The sequence below is a fragment of the Octopus sinensis genome, linkage group LG4, assembly GCF_006345805.1.
Source record: "Octopus sinensis linkage group LG4, ASM634580v1, whole genome shotgun sequence".
Taxonomy (NCBI): Eukaryota; Metazoa; Mollusca; class Cephalopoda; order Octopoda; family Octopodidae; genus Octopus; species Octopus sinensis.
The window spans coordinates 154,942,967-154,963,549 of record NC_043000.1 but is presented as its reverse complement, the minus strand read 5'-3'; the positions used below and the strand labels follow the sequence as shown (position 1 = coordinate 154,963,549).

General features: G+C 34.9%; 1 protein-coding gene across 11 annotated transcripts in view; it reads left to right on the top strand.

The window, feature by feature from the left end:
* LOC115210354 (potassium voltage-gated channel protein Shaw) overlaps positions 1-20,583 on the top strand; it is a 505,184-nt gene that overhangs the window by 243,998 nt on the left and 240,603 nt on the right. Inside the window, exon 1 of one of the 11 annotated variants that reach the window (XM_036502596.1) lies at positions 18,901-18,946. The exons of the other annotated variants lie outside the window; for them this stretch is intronic. The gene's annotated coding sequence lies outside the window, so the exon portion shown is untranslated. Of the gene's footprint in view, positions 1-18,900; positions 18,947-20,583 lie in introns of those variants that run through there. 11 annotated transcript variants of the gene reach the window in all.

Sequence of the window (20,583 nt, the reverse complement as noted above, 5' to 3'; positions counted from 1 at the left end):
CGATAAAATAGTTACCAGTTGAACCTTGGGGGTCGATCTAATCGTCTTGCCACCCCCACCCCCATACTTCTGTCTTTGTGCCAATAGTAGAAAGAATCATAAGCGCATCGAACAAAATACTAATAACATTTCGACTTTCTTTACGTTCTGAGTTCAAATTCCACCGAAGTCGACCTTGCCTTTCATCTTTTTGGGGTCGATCAAATAAGTACCACTTATGCAGTGGGGTCAATGTAATGGATTAATCCCTTAGGCTTGAATTTCAGGCTTGTGCCTCTAGTAGAAATAATTGTCATAAGTAATATAATTTTCCATTTCACGGTCAGTTGTAAGACATGGAAACAAAAATATGAATAGGAATGAGATTGAAAAGTGAACGAAAGATTCATAGGCTATTTATATTTTCAAGACCGTACGAAAAAAACAGTCTATTAACCAGTCAACTAGTTACACAGGAATAAATTACGCTCCAGTACTTCTTAATTATCCGTATAAACGAAGATCCATAATAAATTCGGCGTCGAAAGTGCTTATTGCGGTTCCATTGGCTTGAAGCTTTGCTTTTCCTGCTCACTATCTTTTTCTCAACCTTTCTCTCCCTCGCCGTCCCTTTTTTCCTTCCCCCCTCTCTCCCTCTCTTATTTTCGAACTGGCGCACACACACACACACACACACACACACTCATTCACACGTGCATATGTATATGTGCTGGTATATGCCTTGAAAATGAAGGCGGCGAGCTGACAGAAACGTTAGCACGCCGGGCGAAATGCTTAGCGGTATTTCGTCTGCCGTTACGTTGTGAGTTCAAATTCCGCCAAGGTCGACTTTGCCTTTCATCTTTCGGGGTCGATAAATTAAGTACCAGTTACGCACTGGGGTCGATGTAATCGACTTAATCCCTTTGTCTGTCCTTGTTTGTCCCTTCTATGTTTAGCCCCTTGTGGGTAGTAAAGAAATAAGTATATGTCTTGAGTATGAGTGTATATCTTTCGCTTTTCGGATTATTTCTATCTTACATTTACTCTGACACCTGTCGTTAATTTTTCTCTTAGCTACATATTTATCTGTCTGTATCTCTCAGCATCTTTCCCCACCTATAACTCTCTTCATATATATATATGTTCCCATATATATATGTGAAACCGGACTAGTGGTTGAGGTGTCGGCATCATGATCGTAAGATTGTGGTTTCGATTCCTGGACCGGGCGACGCGTTGTGTTCTTGAGCAAAACACTTCATTTTACGTTGCTCCAGTCCACTCAGCTGGCAAAAATGAGTAACGCTGCGATGGACTGGCGTCCCGTCCAGCTGGGGAACACATACGCAATAGAAACCGGGAAACAGGGCCCATAAGCCTGGCTAGGCTTTAAAATGGCGCATATTTTTTATTTATATGTGTGCGTGTGTTTGTGTGTATGTATGTATGTATGTATGTATATATGTATACATATATGTATGTCATTGTTCAGTTTTATTTCAAGATTTCTTGCAAACAGGAAAAAAGCAGGTTTCTAAACTAGATTCAAGGCCCCATCATTGGAATTTCAACATCAACGTTAGGTTATTGTCATTCATATAGTTGAATATCTAGGCATGCCCATATATATTTAAATGATAAACTTCTGGAAAGTTTTACAGACTTTTACTGTTCCAGTGATGGATTGGATCTGTAGACTTCGAATTAGCTTTCTCCTTTCTGGTTTTGAGAAGCCTAATTTCTCAAGACTGGTATTTAGGCGCAATAATTACAGGAATAAAATTGAACTTGTATGTATATATATATATGTACGTAAATATATATAAAATATTTTATATATATAAAAATATAATATATATATATATAATATATATATATATATATATATATTATATATATATATATGATATTTAAATGAATATGAATACTTGACCTTCATTTCCAAGTAATACAGTGACCAGTAAAGGGGCGTTATACATTTTCATATTCGTTGATATTACAACGACTTTTATAACCATTCGAACCAATCGACACTTTTAAATTTCAAAGTGCCCTATTTTCAGAATCACACAATAATTAAATTCAGAGGAGGGTTTTGATAAACTACGAAATACGCTACGTTTATGAATTTGTTTGCATGTGGTGCGCAAGCGGGTGTAATTAGTATTATATTATACATTACAGAATATTTAGTTTTCAATTTGACGATTTCAGTCACACAGGTATAATGGCAACTGTGTGAGACGTTTTAATTCCCTTGTGACATGTATGTATAAACGTATCTATGCATCCATATATATACGTACATGCATATATATATATATATTTATAACGATCGAAACTATCGTAAGGTTTTGGAATACTGATTTTGTTTGGATTGTAATATTGGAGCGCTTGAAACATAACTTCTTAATGAATTTCGTATGTATTTTGTATTCCCATGATAAAGGAACTTGACCTACGAAAATCTGTCATCCACTTTGAGTTTTGTTATATTTTGTTCATATTGAGCACTAATTAAATGCGCTGCAACAAAGGTTTCCCTTTTGTCATATTATTTTATATATATATATATATATAATATATATATATATCTATATATATATATGAGGCGCAGGAGTGGCTGTGTGGTAAGTAGCTTGTTTACCAACCACATGGTTCCGGGTTCAGTCCCACTGCGTGGTATCTTGGGCAAGTGTCTTCTGCTATAGCCACGGGCCGACCAAAGAAGCCCGTCGTATATATGTATATATATATATTAATGCATTACATACATACATACATACATACATACATACGTGTGTGTGTGTGTGTGTGTGTGTGTGTGTGTGTGTGTGTGTGTGTGAGTGTGTGTAACATATGGTATAATTATTAGCCGGGCAAATTTTAGCTATTTCTCCGCAAACTGAAAAAATGATGAAGAGCCTTAATCGATTTTCGAACCTTACTGGTTTCTCATCAGAGTCGTTTACAACATTCTGACAGTCTTATATATATATATATATATATATATATATATATATATATATATTATATATATAGTAGAGAGAGAGAGAGAGGAGAGAGAGAGAGAGACAGACAGACAGACAGACAGACAGATATTAATGTTAGCTTTTATGTCACTTTCCGACCTCCACTGGCAAAGAAATTTGTCATACTTTTACGATCAGCTCTGATGAGTGTTGAGTTGTTTTTTTTCTTCGTGCCCAAAGCCCATTGAAAGGTCGGGTGAAATGGGATTATAATATAGTATTGTATACACAATTGATATTTACATATATATACAAATATAGGGGTTGCAAGCACTTTATATACGAATTCATGTATCTGATGTTGTTTGCTGCCGGCATTCTTCGTCTTTAGCTTTCTTTGACATGTCTCAACAAAAGAATCCTGTTTAGCTTAAATTTGGACGGAAATTAATTTATTGATTTAGTGCATTACATCATTGAAAGAGGCTGATAAATAAATAAATAATAAACAGTGAAGCAGCGATTCTGCTGGTTTGGAAATCATCAGAGAAGTGCAAGGCCGGTTTCTTTGATGGTTCTACGATAAATAATAAATAAAATATGCTGCTGATGTCTATTCGTTGTCTTTCTCTCTCTCTCTCTCTCTCTCGCTCTCTCTCTCTCTCTCTCTCTCTCTCTCTCTCTCTCTCTCTCTTGTTCACTACTGCTGAAAATAGAAGACAAAATTATAGACAGTATATTTTTATTTTAGTTTTGTTATTTTCGTACTGCTACCTCATTCTCGTGTTTTCAAATCATGTCGTCTTTAATGAGATCGTACATCTGCGGCAGGAATATTTAACAAAGAATACATGAAGCCAAGTTGATGGTAGTGGCAGCGACGATGACTACGATGATGATGATGATGATGATGATGACCACGACGACAATGACGGTGTCGGTGGTGGTGGTGGTGGTGGTGGTGGTGGTGTCGATGATGATGATGATGATGATAACAAAAACGAGATTATGATGGTGGTCGTGGTGGTGATGAAAGTGGTGGGAGTCGTGATGGTGATGGTTGTGGCGACGTTGATGATGATGATGATGACGGTGATGGTGGTGGTGGTGGTGGTGATGATGATGATGCTGATAATGATAAAGATGATGATGATGATGAAGCAAAGTCACTATTGATCATACAAAGACGTAACTATTTTAGGTATATGATATTCATTTAACCAGGAATGGTATTGGCAACTCCACAACATCTCTCGCTACTTCAAACGAATTTGAAACCATACATTGGATGTGTGGTTAAGAATTTCGTTTCGTAACCATTTTGTTCTGGGTTCAATTCGATTCCACTCTGTGTCACTTTCGGGCTAGTGTCTCCTTTCTTAGCCTTGGGTTTACCACTTCCTTGCAAATGGTATTTGATCAATAGAAATTGTAAGGAAGCGCATGGTGTGGTATTGGTCGTTCGTATAATCACGGATAAATTTATCAACCGGATTTTGTTACCAAATGAGTGAATCTCAAACATTTCTAAAATATTGTTATATCCCTTGATTAACCCTTAAACGGCGGGAAAGAATTGCATGAATGTGTTTGCCAAACGAGCAAAAGCAAAGAAATGTCACTTTTTCTTAACGGTAATTTTTATACTTATTTTCACTTTGTATAAGTAAAACAAACTACAATAATTGCACAATAAAAGTTTCAGTCTTATCGAAGGCTGCCTTAAGATAGTCACTTTGCATCCGACGTTAGTACAAATTCATTTGTGATTTACGGGTTGTACAAATGCATATCAAATGATGATGACCGCTGTTCTCTAATGAAGCATCACTCGTTGATGTCATCGTTTAAGTGTTATCAGACTCTTATTTATATCTAAAATAATTGGTTTTTTTGTTTGTGCATTCTCGAGCCATGCCTGGTTCATTAGTGCCGGTTTCCCGGTTTCCTTGGCGTATAGGTTCCTCACCTAGACGGGACGCCGGTCCGTCGGTCGCAGGTGAGCTGCAAGATACAGGAGGAAAGAGAGCGAGAGAGAAAGATGTGGTGAAAGAGTCAGCAGAAGATCACCATTACCTTCTGCCGGAGCTGCGTGGAGCTTAGGTGTTTCGCTCATAGATACACACATCGCCCGGTCTGAGATTCGAACCCGCGATCCCTCGACCGCGAGTCCGCTGCTCTAACTACTAGGCCATGCACTTCCACAAAATAATTCGTTCCGAAGTGACCACAATAAGCGGCTTGTACTGTGTGTACATCTGTGTACGCTTCTGCGTATATGCGTTCATCCGCCTTTCATCGACGAATACAAACACAGCCATCAACAAAAACTGATGATCGGCAAGAAACCTGAAAAACCGTTACCCTTAGGCAGAGTCCTTCGCGATATATGACTTGCACCAAGTTACCGATACTCCCTTGTCATTCCTTTGACCAAAACTGCAGTAAAGCAATTTGAAATTATGCTATTATTCATTAATTTTTATATTAAAAAATTGAGTAGTAGAAATAGTAGAAATTTATAGTACTGCACTTTAATTCATCTATCACACTGTAGAGTTTGTCATCTTCATCTTTGTACATATTTCAAATATCCTTGTGATCACTGGAATTATCAGTAAAACTTCTGCATGCTTATCTCTCACTTCACTATTGTAAATAAACATTAGATATGTGTATGCTTCTCAGTGTGCATGTGCGTAAGTATGCTTTTATACATGCGTGTGATCGTTGATGCTATTTATATTTATACATTATTTCTATCTATATCACATTTTCTAGATTATCTGAATAAACATAGCTCACTATCGTTTAAAAATATTTGTCTTATAAAAGCAAACGTATATTTCTCTTACAAAGTACATGATGTCTTAATACTTAAGATATGCTAATGGATAAATGGATGGATGGATGAAGACGTTTTCTTTCAACCAAAGAAACAAAGCTTAATAATTACTATTTAGAAATCAACAACGTTTCATGATACTAGCGAAACTTTCGAAACGTCTTACATAATACTACTGTTCCGCTTGCAAATTCTGATCTGCTTACAGAATACGTGTTAGATGTCCTGTTTCGTTATCTTAAACCCTCAAATTATCTAGCTTTTTGATTGAACACCAAGTAATACCATCACATATCTCTTTTACTCTTTTACTTGTTTCAGTCATTTAACCGCGGCCATGCTGGAGCACCGCCTTTAGTCGAGCAACTCGACCCCGGGACTTATTCTTTTGTAAGCCCAGTACTTATTATATCAGTCTCTTTTGCCGAACCGCTAAGTGACGGGGACGTAAACACACCAGCATCGGTTGTCAAGCAATGCTAGGGAGCAAACACAGACACACAAACATATACACACACATACATATATATATACATACATATATCCGACAGGCTTCTTTCAGTTTCCGTCTACCAAATCCACTCACAAGGCATTGGTCGGCCCGATGCCCAAGATGCCACGCAGTGGGACTGAACCCGGAACCATGTGGTTGGTAAGCAAGCTACTTACCACACAGCCACTCCTGCGCCTATATGTTAATGATTAAAAGATATGTGTTGTGTGGTTTACGAGTGTATGTACATACATTGTAAACGGAATTTAATGAGCTGAAATTGTCTGGAAGCTCTTCGTGTGCGCATAGATACACCCACATATGATAGCGGCAGCTATTATAATCACTGATAAATTGCTAGCATATATGTATGCCTATGTGTATATGTACGTACGGATGGACGGACGGACGGACGGACGGATGGATGGATCATTTTGGCTGGGTGGTTGCATGGACCAGAGTTGTTCCTTCTCGAGCCATGCCTGGCTCATAAGGGCCGGTTTCCCGGTTTCCCTGGCGTATAGGTTCCCCACCTGGACAGGACGCCGGTCCGTCGCAGGTGAGCTGCAATATGCAGGAGGAAAGAGTGGGAGAAAGTTGTGGCGAAAGAGTCAGTAGAAGTTCGCCAATACCTTGTGCCGGAGCCTCGTGGAGCTTAGGTGTTTCGCTCATAAACACACACATCGCCCGGTCTGAGATTCGAACCCGCGGTCCCTCGCATGTGATGATCTGTGTTTATTCAGTGTATTTCTCGATTGGAATCAGGTTTTCTGAGATGAATATGGAGGTGGATATTACATTTTATTGTAACTGTATATTTATACCCAAGTTCCATGCGAACAGATACGGTGAAAAACATGTTTGATTCTCTGTTGAACCGATCCGTTTCACGCACTCCTTCTAGCTGCTATATCTGGCTGTAGTTAATAGCCTGGAGAAGGAAACATTCTGCCATGCTGACTTGGTTTTTACACACTGCATGAAGATGAATTCTTCGCTTCTGACCCAATAGCCCATTAAGTGTTACGTAACATTTTCATTTCCTCTCGTCATTCATTGAACGTAGACGAATTGAAACTCGGTGACTTAGCAAATCATTTATTTAATTCATATCTAGTCCCTCTTTCATGCGTCTCCAACATATTTGTACTCTAAATTAAGTCAACGATAGGCCTTCACCTAATCTTTCAACCAGTAAAGCATTATTATTATTATTATTATTATTATTATTATTATTATCATCATCATCATCATCATCATCATCATTATTATTATTATTATTATTATTATTATCATCATCATCATCATCATATCATCATCATCATCATCATCATCATCATCATCATCATCATCATCATCACATCATCATCATCATTATTATCATCATCATCATCATCATCATCATCATCATCATCATCATCATCATCATCATCATCATCATCATCATCATCATCATCATCATCATCATCATCATCATCATCATCATCATCATCATCATCATCATCATCATCATCATCATTATTATTATTATTATTATTATTATTATTATTATTACTTGGGCGAGATAGTACAAATATTTTATTGCTTGCCAGGCAGCAGCGGAACGAACATTATATTGTGTATGTATATGCGTGTGCGTTTCAAATCGTTGCAGCGTATGCTAATATTACTGAAAGTCGGTTGCCTTCAGGTATTCTATCACTGTTCTGAAAGAATGGAAAAGCAATAATGGTTTCAAATTTTGGCACAAACCCAAGAATTTTCGAAGGAAGGGGTCAGTCGAAGGATGAAAGGCAAAGTTCACTTCGGCAGTACTTGAAAGTCAGAATATAAAGAGCCGGACAAAATGTCGCTAAGCATTTTTTCCGACGTACCAACTATTCTACCAACTCGCTGCATTAGAAAGAACGGAAAAATAATGGCTATAAGAGAGCTATATTGTGGCTGAGTGACACTTGGATACCTCCCATCGGCAGTATTTTTATTTTTATATATTCTTGGCAGAAAGTAAGGCTGTGAACTGGCAGAATCGTTTGCACACCGCACCAGGTGCTTAGCAGAATTTCGTTTGTCTTTACGTTCCGAGTTCACATTCCACCGCGGCCGACTTTGCCTTTCATACTTTCGTTAAAATAAGTACCAGTTGAGTACTGTAATCGACTTAAGCCGTCCCCCGAAATTGCTGGCCTTCATTCAAAATCTGAAGCCAATATTTTGACAGAAACTTTTCTAGACTAACCAAGCATCACTTAAAAATGGCCTTCGTTAAATGTTTACGGAAAATTATAACATATAAGTTAAACTCGTTTTATTTGTTTACATTTTAAATATAAGTGTAACTTGGCTTTCCTGACAGTTGAGATGATAAAAAAAATAGAATCTTTATTGTTTCAATGAAATTTAATCGCAGTCGTTCGTGGGAAGGCCGCCAACGTTGTGGCTCGTTTCAAGAATTAAAAAGAATAGATTTACTTCTATAAAAATAGAAGAAATATTTTCTCAGTATAGCTACGAGGTTAAGAAGTTGACTCTACAACCATGATGTGTCGGATGCGATCATCCTGTGTGACACCCTGGATAAAGGTTCTCGATTATAACCCCAGGCAGACCAATGTCTTGTGAGTGCAATTGATAGAAGAAAACTGTGAGGGTGTCCCCCAAAATATAACTAAATGTGGATTGTTGGCGATTTTTTCCCCTCTATCTTCCTTTTCTCTTGGACTTTCCTCTGTCACCTGTTTCTGAAGAACAGCTTTGCTTGAAACATAAAACAACCTTTCTTTCCTTCCATGAGCGTCTTTTAATACTTTGTATGTACCACGTCCTCGCGTTGTTGTTTATTTTTTGTTGTACATTTTTTTCCTTCTCTTTTTCATTAATCATATATATATATATATATATATATATATAATATATATATATATACTAATTTAGGTTGCTAGACGCAATTTGGAATTCAGTTTCACCACCAGTAGTATCATCGATGAGTGTTATTTTCATGCAAAATTGGTTTGCCAATCTGATGGCGTCCTTTGCTGTGTGGAGGTCGGCTCCCTTGTCAGTACATAGAACAGTGTTTTGTTCGAGAATATAGAGTGTTTGGCTCTTGTTTCTAATAATGCTGGTACTGCCCTGCACTCATAGTCACTTTTAGTGACGGTGAATGTTTTCCTGTTTGGTTTAAATTGCGTCGGGCCACCTTAATTATTTTATATATAATATTTCATATTATCATTTTGCTGAACCAGCCATTGATTCCTATGGTAAATTCTTTAAATACGGCCATGTGGAATTCAGCTTCGCCACCGGCAATGGAGTAGCATAACCGATGACCATTATTTTCATACGAAATTGGCCTACCAATTTGATTCCTTGCTTGCTGTTGGGAGATTGTCTCCCTTGTCATACATAGAACCGTGTTTTGTTTGCGGCTAAAGAGTTTTTGACTCTTGTTTCTAGCAATGCCGTTGCTGCCCTGCACTCTTAGTAACTTTTTAGTGACGGTGAATCTTTTACGGTTTTGGTTTTAAATTACGTCTAGCCACCTCAACTGTTATATATAAATTTAGTTAGGTGTTAAATAACTACCTAAGGAATATTAAATATCCAAAGAATTTAATGGGTTTTTTACCTATATAACAATGTTATGAACTAACGGTCATAACAAATAGGTAGATACATGAATAAAATAAACGTACATTTTATCAATATATAAATATAAATTGCTAGTTTTAATAAGATATTTAAGAAGATATGTCTGAGGAAACGGTATTTTATTATTCTTGAAAAACTGTTTTTATTAATGTTGTAGAAACAGCAGTAATTTACTTGAGGTGTCATTTGGTTGTATAACATCATAAAATTGAATTCAATTTATCATTTAATGATTCAATTATTTAATTGTCCAATTTATTATTTTGGTATCTGTGTGTGTGTGTGTGTGTGTGTGGTGTGTGTGTGTGTGTGTGTGTGTGTGCGCGCGTTCGCGCACGCCTACATGACTGCCTCTATGTTGGCACCACTTGAAATACGGCATTAGCAAGTACTACACTCAAAAATAAGTAGTAGAGTCGACATGATAAATAAGTAGTAGAGTCGACAAAAGTTCCTTCAAGGTGTGCTCCAGCATAGCCGCAGTTCAGTGACTGAAGCAAGTAAAAGAGTATATAACCTGGGTAAATATTTATTTAGAATATAAACAATAGCGATCATGATACGAACTTGGAGAATAAGAACCATTTTGGTGGAGGCCCATGGCCTAGTGTTTAGAGCAGCGGACCCGCGGTCAAAGGATCGCGGTTTCGAATCTCAGATTGGGCGATATGCGAACACCTACGCTCCACGCGACTCCAGCAGAACGTAATGGCGAACTTCTGCTGACTCTTTCGCCACAACTTTCTCTTGCTCTTTTTCCTGCATCTTGTAGTTCACCTACGATGGACCGGCGTCCCGGCCAGGTGGGGAACCTATACGCCAAGGAATCCGGGAAACCGGCCCTTATGAGCCAGGCATGGCTTGAGAAGGAACCATTTTGGTGATGAGATAGTCGGGTTAACTATTTGGTACAATCTTGCTTAAATAAATAGACAAATAAGATCATTGCTTTCTGAATGCCTCGTAATGTCATTTAAAATGCAATTCGGGGTATGAATCAGCTCACTGAATAACCTACCTTCTTTGAGGGGTTTTATAAGGTTTAGATGTTAACAATTATGTGTAATAAATCGATTATACTTCTACAATACACTAAATATTTTGATAATTTTTTGATATAATTCTTAATATTTAATTATAAAAAATATAATAGGATTGTTTTAAATATTGAATGGCTATAGGGGTCCATCCGAGTGAAACAGGAAGCAAAGGTCCCTATAGAAAAAGACAATTGAGAACCACTGCATTAGATAATGTTGCTCTGCTTTCTCTTGAAAGGGGATAATTATGACTCGAATACCTTTGACGATAGATTTAGCTTGGTCAGCATTAAACCTGTGTCGACATATCATTTGATATTGTTTTGCGCCAGATCAAAAAATGTCCAGGAAGACATAGGATCAAAGCCACTCGAGTCGTAGACATTCCCTCAGTTTATAAGACTAATGCGTCTTTTCCTTATTTGAGAAAATATGTGATTTTAGGACTATTTGGCGGCTATAAGTGGTAAGTTAAAGAACCCCGTACAGGTTCCCCAGTTGAATCATCAGATACCGTGTAACATATGGTGTGGTCGCTATTCTAGCAAGCTAATCTAACAATTCAATCTTTCATAGTAATAATAAGAGATGAATTTACAGCATATCAAAATATTTGCCGAAAATAGAAGTATCATAGTCAATAAAAGTTCATTCGGTTAATAATCGAATATTGCTTGGTGACATGAAAATATAATAATGTTGCACTGTGATAATAATTGGATTTGGTTTCAAAATTGATTGTCTATATATATAACAGCAATAAATTTCGTCGAAATAATCAAATGAGTGTGATGTTCTACGATTATATTTCTATTATACACATATATATATATATATATATATATATATATATTATTAAAATTATAATTTAGGGTATCTAAGAGATACTACCACGCTGGAAATAGCAGCCAAAACTTGATTCTAAAACGACGTTAAATGTTCATACAGCACCAAGAGAGAAGACAAAGAGACAAAATAAGTTAGCAAAAAAAATACTGGATAATTCCAGATCCCGGATTTCTGGCTCTGTATAAGAAATGCTCTGCCTTCATCAGTGGAATATACTCAGAAAGCACAAAAATACAAATATATATATACATATACATTCTTTTTCCTCTGTCTTCCCTTCTCTGGATCTTTCTTTCTCCTATGTTTCCGACAAAGAGCTCCGCTCGAAACGTTAAACCCTCTTTCTTCCCTTCCTTCCTGAGCGTCCAGTAATACTATATTTGTTCCACGTCCTCGCGTTGTTGTGTTTTCTATTTGTGTTTTCATGTTTGGATTAACTTTATATATATATATATATGTATATATATATATATATATATATATACAACATACGAATACTTTATAAATATATGTATGTATGTATGTATGTATGTATGCGTGCGCGCGTGCAATGTATATATTCGTATCTATGTATGTGTGCATGTATATACATATATATATATATATTCAGGTCTCCGTGTATCATGTAAAATCAGGATTGTGTCAGTTATTTTTGTTCTTTTTCTAATCGGGGTCAATAGCTATCCATAAAAGCATGTCTCCTCTCTTCACATTCACGTGGAATCAAAGACGAAGACTAATAATATACTTAACACCGGTGTCGTAACTGGCATTGCCATCAGAACACTTAGGCCCGGAACATCGATGTAGTCATATCTAATGCCCACTTCACATCACTCATAATCGAGTATGACTGGTGTAAAGCATGTGCACACTAACTTGTGGGAAATTGAGAATAGGACAGCTTCAGTAAGAGTGGAGCTTACAGCCGTACACGGAAGATACTCATTTAGGCTGAGGAGGTAAAAGAAGTGGAAAATGAAGTGCCTTGCTTAAGAATTCCATGCGTTGCCCAGTTCAGGAAAAAAAACAACGACCTTATGATAATGAGCTTGAAATCTTAACCTTTAGACCATGTGTCTTTCCAATACATATACATATGTACATGTGTATGTAGTGTGTACATTTTAAGCTAACGAAATGGTATGATAGAGAAGTCGATAAATTTAAGGATTCGTAGTTAGGCAAAACATTCGCTTTGACTCTGCTTAATGAAGATGAATATACCTATCACATCTACTAGAAACTACCAATAGATATCTTTTATGTAGCAATTTTTGAAATGTTTAAATTAACCTAGATTAATGTTTATTCAGGGGAGTGTTGTAACTTTTATAGTAAGAAAATACAGATTTGAATTATAAAAAGGACAGCTTACTGGTACTAGTTCAAGTCAATTTTGTTCAAATATATTTTATTAATGCTTTTGTTTCTTCATTTCTGTAAAGAAATCCATATGGAAGATCTTTGGAGCGAAATTACAGATTTCTCTCTCTCTTCTCTCTCTCTCCTCTCTCTCTCTCTCTCTCTCTCTCTTCTCTCTCTCTCTCTCTCTCCTCTCTCTCTCTCTATCTATCTATCTATCTATCTATCTATCTATCTATCTATCTATATATATATATATATAATATATATATATATATATATATATATATATATATCGCTCTCTCTCTCTCTCTCGCTTTCTCTCTCTCTCTCTCTCTGAATATTATACATTATTCACATTCACAAATTGAAGTTTCGTCAACATGTTGTACCACAGGCAATTGTACATGTATGTGTGCGAGTGTGTGTGTGTGTGTGTGCGTGTGTGTGTGTGTATGTGTGTGTGTGTATGTGTGTGTGTGTGTGTGTGTGTAACTTGACTGAAAATCATAATGAAGATTTCAAAGGTTAACGAGAATATTTTCTCGAGTGCCAAATATTTGAAATAAATATCTAAAAATAACGGAACGTCACATGGAAATTGAAGCAAATATTTTAATATCCTTTTCCCGGACATGCTATTCATATTTTCAGTAGAATTTATAAATAAAATTCAATGCATATATAAAATGATAATAGAATGTATATATAAAATCTATCAGGATGTGTAAATACAACGTAATCTCTATGAGAATGAAAGCGTTACTTGTTTGTGTATATCTCATCGAAAATCGAGAAAACTGAAATTCAATCTATGTGTAAAACATATACACTTAGAATTGCTCAACCTTCCGAATCAAAGATTATTAATTAAATTGAGAAGCAGGTCGGGGTTATAAGAACATTACTTTCAGGAATATTTGGCAGATGTAGCATAAATGTTTCTTCATATAACAATTTATAAAGTATTAAACATAATATAAAAGATTCAAATTTCACATCAATGAAATAAAATAAAATGGGCATGTGTGTAGTATATATATATATATATATATATATGAACTTTTACATAGTTATTTTTATATACCGGAAAGCTCCCATTATTGCGGGTAATGCATATCGCGAGAAGAGCACAGTATTCGAATATATAAATACATTTAAAATAGTCGATTGACTTTGAAAAAGAAAAATTTTTAATTTTTCAAAACACTTTACGGAAAAACCGTATGAAAATCGATGCAAAAAAAAACGGAAAATATATTAATCGGATGCAATTTTATCTTTTACAACTTTATTGACTTGAATCAGCATATTTAAAAAAAAGATATTTGTTTTTATTGTTTTGAACTTTTTTTAAATGTAAAAAGGTTGCTAGTTTCGATTTTATTTGTTCTCTTTGTACATGACCCTATAGCAGTTGAGTGCATTTTCAATTTGTCTTCTGGCTTGCATAACTCTCTTTCCCTCTCTTCCATCGCTCTGTCTCTCTCTCTCTTTCTCTCTGTCTATCTGTCTATCTATCTTTCTATCTATCTGTCTCTCACTCCATTTAGATCTGCATCAGTTGTCATGTGCTTTCCAACTTCTAACAGTTCTAAAAATAGCATCGAGTTCTTAATTGAGAATTCTTTTGCTTGTATTTCACATTCATCTGTTCCGCCTTGGTGATCATCCTCATCCTGTGCACTTCGCTGCCATGTATTTAAATGGTCTTCGACATTGAGTTCTACGTGTTAGACATGCATTTCTCTGACATTATCGTCGGCCATTTTACTCGTTCCCAGATATAAGCAAAATTGAATGGTTTCTGTTAAGACAATCGTAACCGCAAGTAGTATTGTTTCTTTATCTGGCAAGAAAGATATTTTTAAGTATTCATTTCCAAAATAAATACTTTAGCTCATCAATATGCCTATAAGCTTCAATAATACTTTTCAATACAATGAAATAACTGGCTTCTGCACTATCATTGACGTTTACTCCTGTCCCCACAACACTACATTTTCCCATAAAATTCCTATCATAAATACTATTATAGCTCCTAAATGAATTTAATAGCCAATATTTTATTCTAAAGTTTGAGTATTTTCAAGTATCCAGATGCTTCACATCGAAAGACCGATTGAATATTGTCAGTTATCTTTCTTCTGTTATCGGTAGACACTCGGTGCTTTGGAAATTAACGTTCTCGTGCTAAGGCAGGAGTGCTTATATATATATATATATATATATATATATATATATATATATATATCATTAATATTATTCATTTCTGTCAGTAACATGGATGTACGCCCAGTGAAAGTATATATAAAATATATATAGTTATTTTAATGCAGGAATTATTATTTTCCAAAACTATTTATTTATACTGGGAAGGTGCATGGCATAATGGTTATGATGTTGTACACAATTTCATGGTTTCGATTGCCAGTGGGTTGTGTTCTGAGTCCACTCAGCTGTAAATAGGGAACACAGCGATGGATAGGCGTTCTGTTCAGGGGAAAAGTTAGCCTACCAGCCTAGTCAATGGGGAAGCATCATTCGAAAGTTACAACAATGTGGGAAATCACATTATGACCAGTGGTCTATAACAACATCCAGTAGTCTAGTTGATACCATGATATTGTCATATACATATATATATATATATATATATATATATATATATATATATATATATATATATATATACCAGCTAGTGACATTTGTGAAAATGTTTCGTTATTTCGAAAACAATAAGGTAATTGAAGTTTAAAGAGAACCATGAAATCTCTTTTGAAATTGTATATTTTGATTAAATTGTATTTTTCCAGAAAGTTTTATTCTTGAAATAATGTAAAGTCCACTAGAAATGCAAACTTAGGTGAGAACATCTTTGAAACATATTTGGTTACTGTTTTATCTGTAGAATTGTTTCATCTGTTGAATTATTTCTGTATATACGTCAAAAAATAAACACACTTTTTGAAACCGTGTGATTCTTGTGGTGATGTAAATTCTTCATAGATGCACGTTTTGGAGAAAGAACATTGAAAGCTGGTTTCTTTGTTATATAATTGTTACCTCTTCTACATGGAGAGTTGTTCCTATCATTTATATCTTTACATCAAGAAGTGAGCATGCTTTAAGAACTACAAAAAGTTATCCACCACGCAAAAACTGTATCACTTATTTACGTTGCCTTTCTAACGTCGCTATGTTTTGAAATAGGTTGGAAGGATGCGTGCGTGCGTGCAGAAATAAATTGATTCTCTCTCTCTCTCACACACACACACTCATATATATATATATATAATATATATATATATATATATATAAAGAAAGAGAGAGAGAACGAGGTGGGTAGGCAGATAGAGAGATAGATAAATACAGACATACACACATGTACTTGCATGTATATATATATATATATATATATATATATATATAACATTACAAAAACAAGGTATATATCAGCATTAATATATATACAAACTGTACATATATTCATTAATATATACCGAACACCCCCCACACACACACACACGCGCGCGCGCGCTCTACTGTGATTGAAACTTGAAAAATGTTTGTTAACTTGATTGAAAAAGAAATCTGCAATACTTTTTATTGATGTACCATCATCCAGTTTCTCATGTAGCAACATAAAGACTACTTTTTAATAAGATGACTTGGCTCATTTCAAGCTTGGAGAAGCTAGTAACATTCTCACCTACGGGTTTTAAGAGATATCCCGTAGTCTAACTTCGTTCGAAGTTAATGCGATGTGTTGGCGACATGTATGACAATATAACGAGAACTTTATGCTGAAGGATTAACTATTAACTTTTGGTCACTTGCATATGTCATCTATATCTCACTTGAGAGGCTCATATACTGCCGAAAATTAATTACAATAGGATTTGTAATAACATGCATTCCTTGTTATCATGGTTATCACGATTACATTTGACAGTTCTCTATGCATTGTACATCCATCTTATTCATTCTGACTTCTTATCGCGAAGTTGACGAAAACCTCCAAAATACGTAAGATACTAAAATACCAAATTGAACTTATTAATGCAACATTCATATATTTGCTTGATACTAACGCTAAAAATACCCTATCGAGATTGCATCCGTATACTTCTCGTGATCTTACTAATGGAATTACGATGCGATAATAACAATTAGTCTCGTACCACAACGACTGCATAGAAAATATCTTTAAGTATTTTGCTCAAGACGTACAAAAGAAGCTTGACATTCCTCTCCTGGATATTTGAATTTAAATTTGTTTTCAGGATTTTCTTCTTCCTGTTATATTCATATAATGTCAGATAAATGTGTTTAGATTTTTACCCAATTAATTTCACTATCGATACGAATATAATTTACATATAGCTGAATATAATTTTTTAGATGTTTGCGTTTTCTAAGCTTACTTCTTTTTTGTTCCGATAGTTATGGATATAAAACAAAATTGTAAGGTCTTTAGCCTAGTCAAAAGAAATCAATATTGATGTAGTATTTTATACAATTAAACAGGTGTCCTTCATATCTAAATAGAATAAAATAATACTCGTTTCTATTCCTTTAATTAAACATCCTTTATTGATTTTTTAGTATAAAATAGGTTATATAATTAGATAATTCATAATCTTATTCATAGTGAAGACCATTAATTAGGAATTTATATACACAAAGACGAAAACAAAGACATCAGATTATTTTTAAAATATCTGCATTAAAAAAATCAACCTTTTTCCACAACAATTAAAACCTGAGAAAATAAAATATTGAAATTAGTTGGAGGAAAGAAAATGGAACGAACTTGATGCAGAAATATCTCAAAGAAATATAATCTCTTTCTTGTGGGATAAAGACAAATTGCAGACGTTAAAAATATTAGATTGTGAGTACAAGCAAAACTATGTAATCAAAAATGTGAAACTAAGTTCGATAAGACGACGAAGCTTTGGTAAATAAGCAATTCAGATAACTGCTTTAGGGGAGTTCAAACAGATTATTTTACCCTTTGTTTTATCGGGCATCCAACGCCACACAGCTGGGAGATGTTTCTTTCAGTACTTCTACGATTCATTTTAAAACACGGAAGTATAAAAGTGGATTATACTCTTTACATGGCATCAGGTTACATTCAAGTAAACTCCTTGCTAAATCATCAGCATATTAAGACGTAACCGTTTGTATGTACTCTGTTCTTCTGTAGCACGAGGTTTTTGAACAGACCAATGACGAAAAGCATTCTAGCTTTGGTTGCTATTTGTAGCAGGTCGTGTGACAACGTAGAGGATTTCTTATCGATTTCGTTCTTTATAAATGTTTGCTTCTGTTGAAAAATCTAGCAATATAGACTTTGCATCAGTGAGTACTTCTGTTTTTTAAGATGGTGACTTTCATGATTCCAATACACTTTTCTATGCATAGTGGTAAAGGAAATGGTTAATTTTTTTCGGCCTCCATTCCAATATCCTGCAGCCATAATTTTTTAATCATAAGTTGAAAAATCCATCTTCTTTTTAAAAGGCGACAAATAATTACTTCCTTCAGTAGGTAGGATCTCGATAGAAATAACCATGAGGACTTTGCTCTATATAATTATAATAAAAACCAGAAAATTTAATGAAAACGAAACTACTCGGGAGTGTGGAACGTAAATGAATAAGAAAGCATAAACTTCATATTATAAAAACTAAAATGCGAATATGAATATTATAGTAAGAGGTTATGAATTCTCCAGGTAATTTCTTTTTTAATACATATATATATGTGTGTGTGTGTCTAATACCTGCTCTGTATGTGGAGAAAATTAATGGCGATTCTTATTTCACGCCTTAATAGAATATTCAAATGGCATTAATATTCAAGTTGTATTAATGTCCCGCAAAAGTTTATTTTTTGTGTTCATGCGTTTTCGTATGTATGTATAAATATTCACACATACTCATAAATACTTACAGCCTCATACACATACACATCCTCCATACATTGGCATACATACACACATACATGCATGCATTCATATACATACGTACATATATATGTATACACTTACACATATATATGTATACACATATATATATAAATACATAATGGGACAGGAACGCAAAACATCCAGACAGGTTATACAAGAAAGGGACAACAAAACATCCAGATAGACGATACAAAGAAAACAAGGACGGGTCATTCGGAGTTTTCTATCCTCAGTCGAGTTCCAGATTATCTTTGCAATTTCGGCTGATATATATGTGTGTGTGTATGTATTATGTATGTTTGTCTGTATATATATACATATATATATATATATATATATATATTATATATATATATACACACACACACACATATATATATATATATATATATACACACATATATATGTATGTGTTTAGTATGCAAGTTTGTACGTATTAATGTCTATGTGTGTATGCCTCTGGGTTTGTGTTTCACTTCACCTACACTTGGCAATCGGTGTTGGTTTCTTTATACTCCCTTAACTTAGTAATTGGGTAAAAATACACCGACAGAATAAGTACAAGGCCTTAAAAGTAAATACTGGGATCGATTTGTTCGACTAAATCTCCCAAGGCAGTGCCCCAACATGGCCACAGTCTAATGACTAAAACATGTAAAAAGACAAAGATATAAATACACACACACATATACATATGTATGTGTATGTGTGTGTGTACGTACGTATCGGAAACTGGTTTGGTTGATAATGAACCTGAATTTTAAAACGTATTGTAGTTTTTAACCTTTGTAACAAATTTATTAAAATGCCAAACCGATTTCGGCATTTTTGGCTTTCGTTTACCAATTTTAAATAAAAAAAGTTCATGAGACATAGAATGTACAAGGGAAAATTAGGAACATCCCTAAAACATCAAATTTTCATACAAATTCCAATATTTCAATGATTTTCTCGGAGATAGACAGTAATACAAGTTCAAATGTTCGATGAATTCATAACAGTCACATATGAAGTTTTCAAAAGAGTAAAAGAATAGAAAAGAAAGAATGAAAATTTTTTTTCACAATTTCTGTCGTAAGTACATGAAGGAGGATCCTTCGACGCTGGTTTTACTGGGGAGAGCTTGATCTGCTTAAGCTGAAATTGCTTTGTGTATATAGGTTTTATGGTAACGGCTCAAGTTTTGATTGGTTACAAATGTAATGAAGTCACTTGCTTTTGTCCGTCTGTGGTCTCTAGTATATAAAACGAAATAGAATAAACTTACAACAAATGTCTTTCTTTTTCGCTGTCGCATTTCTTTTAACAATTTTTTATATCTACCCTCTCCACCCTGTCATATTTCTTTATTCTCAAAGCTATCTTTTCTTTAACTTATTCTCCCTTCGTCAATTCTTTATCTT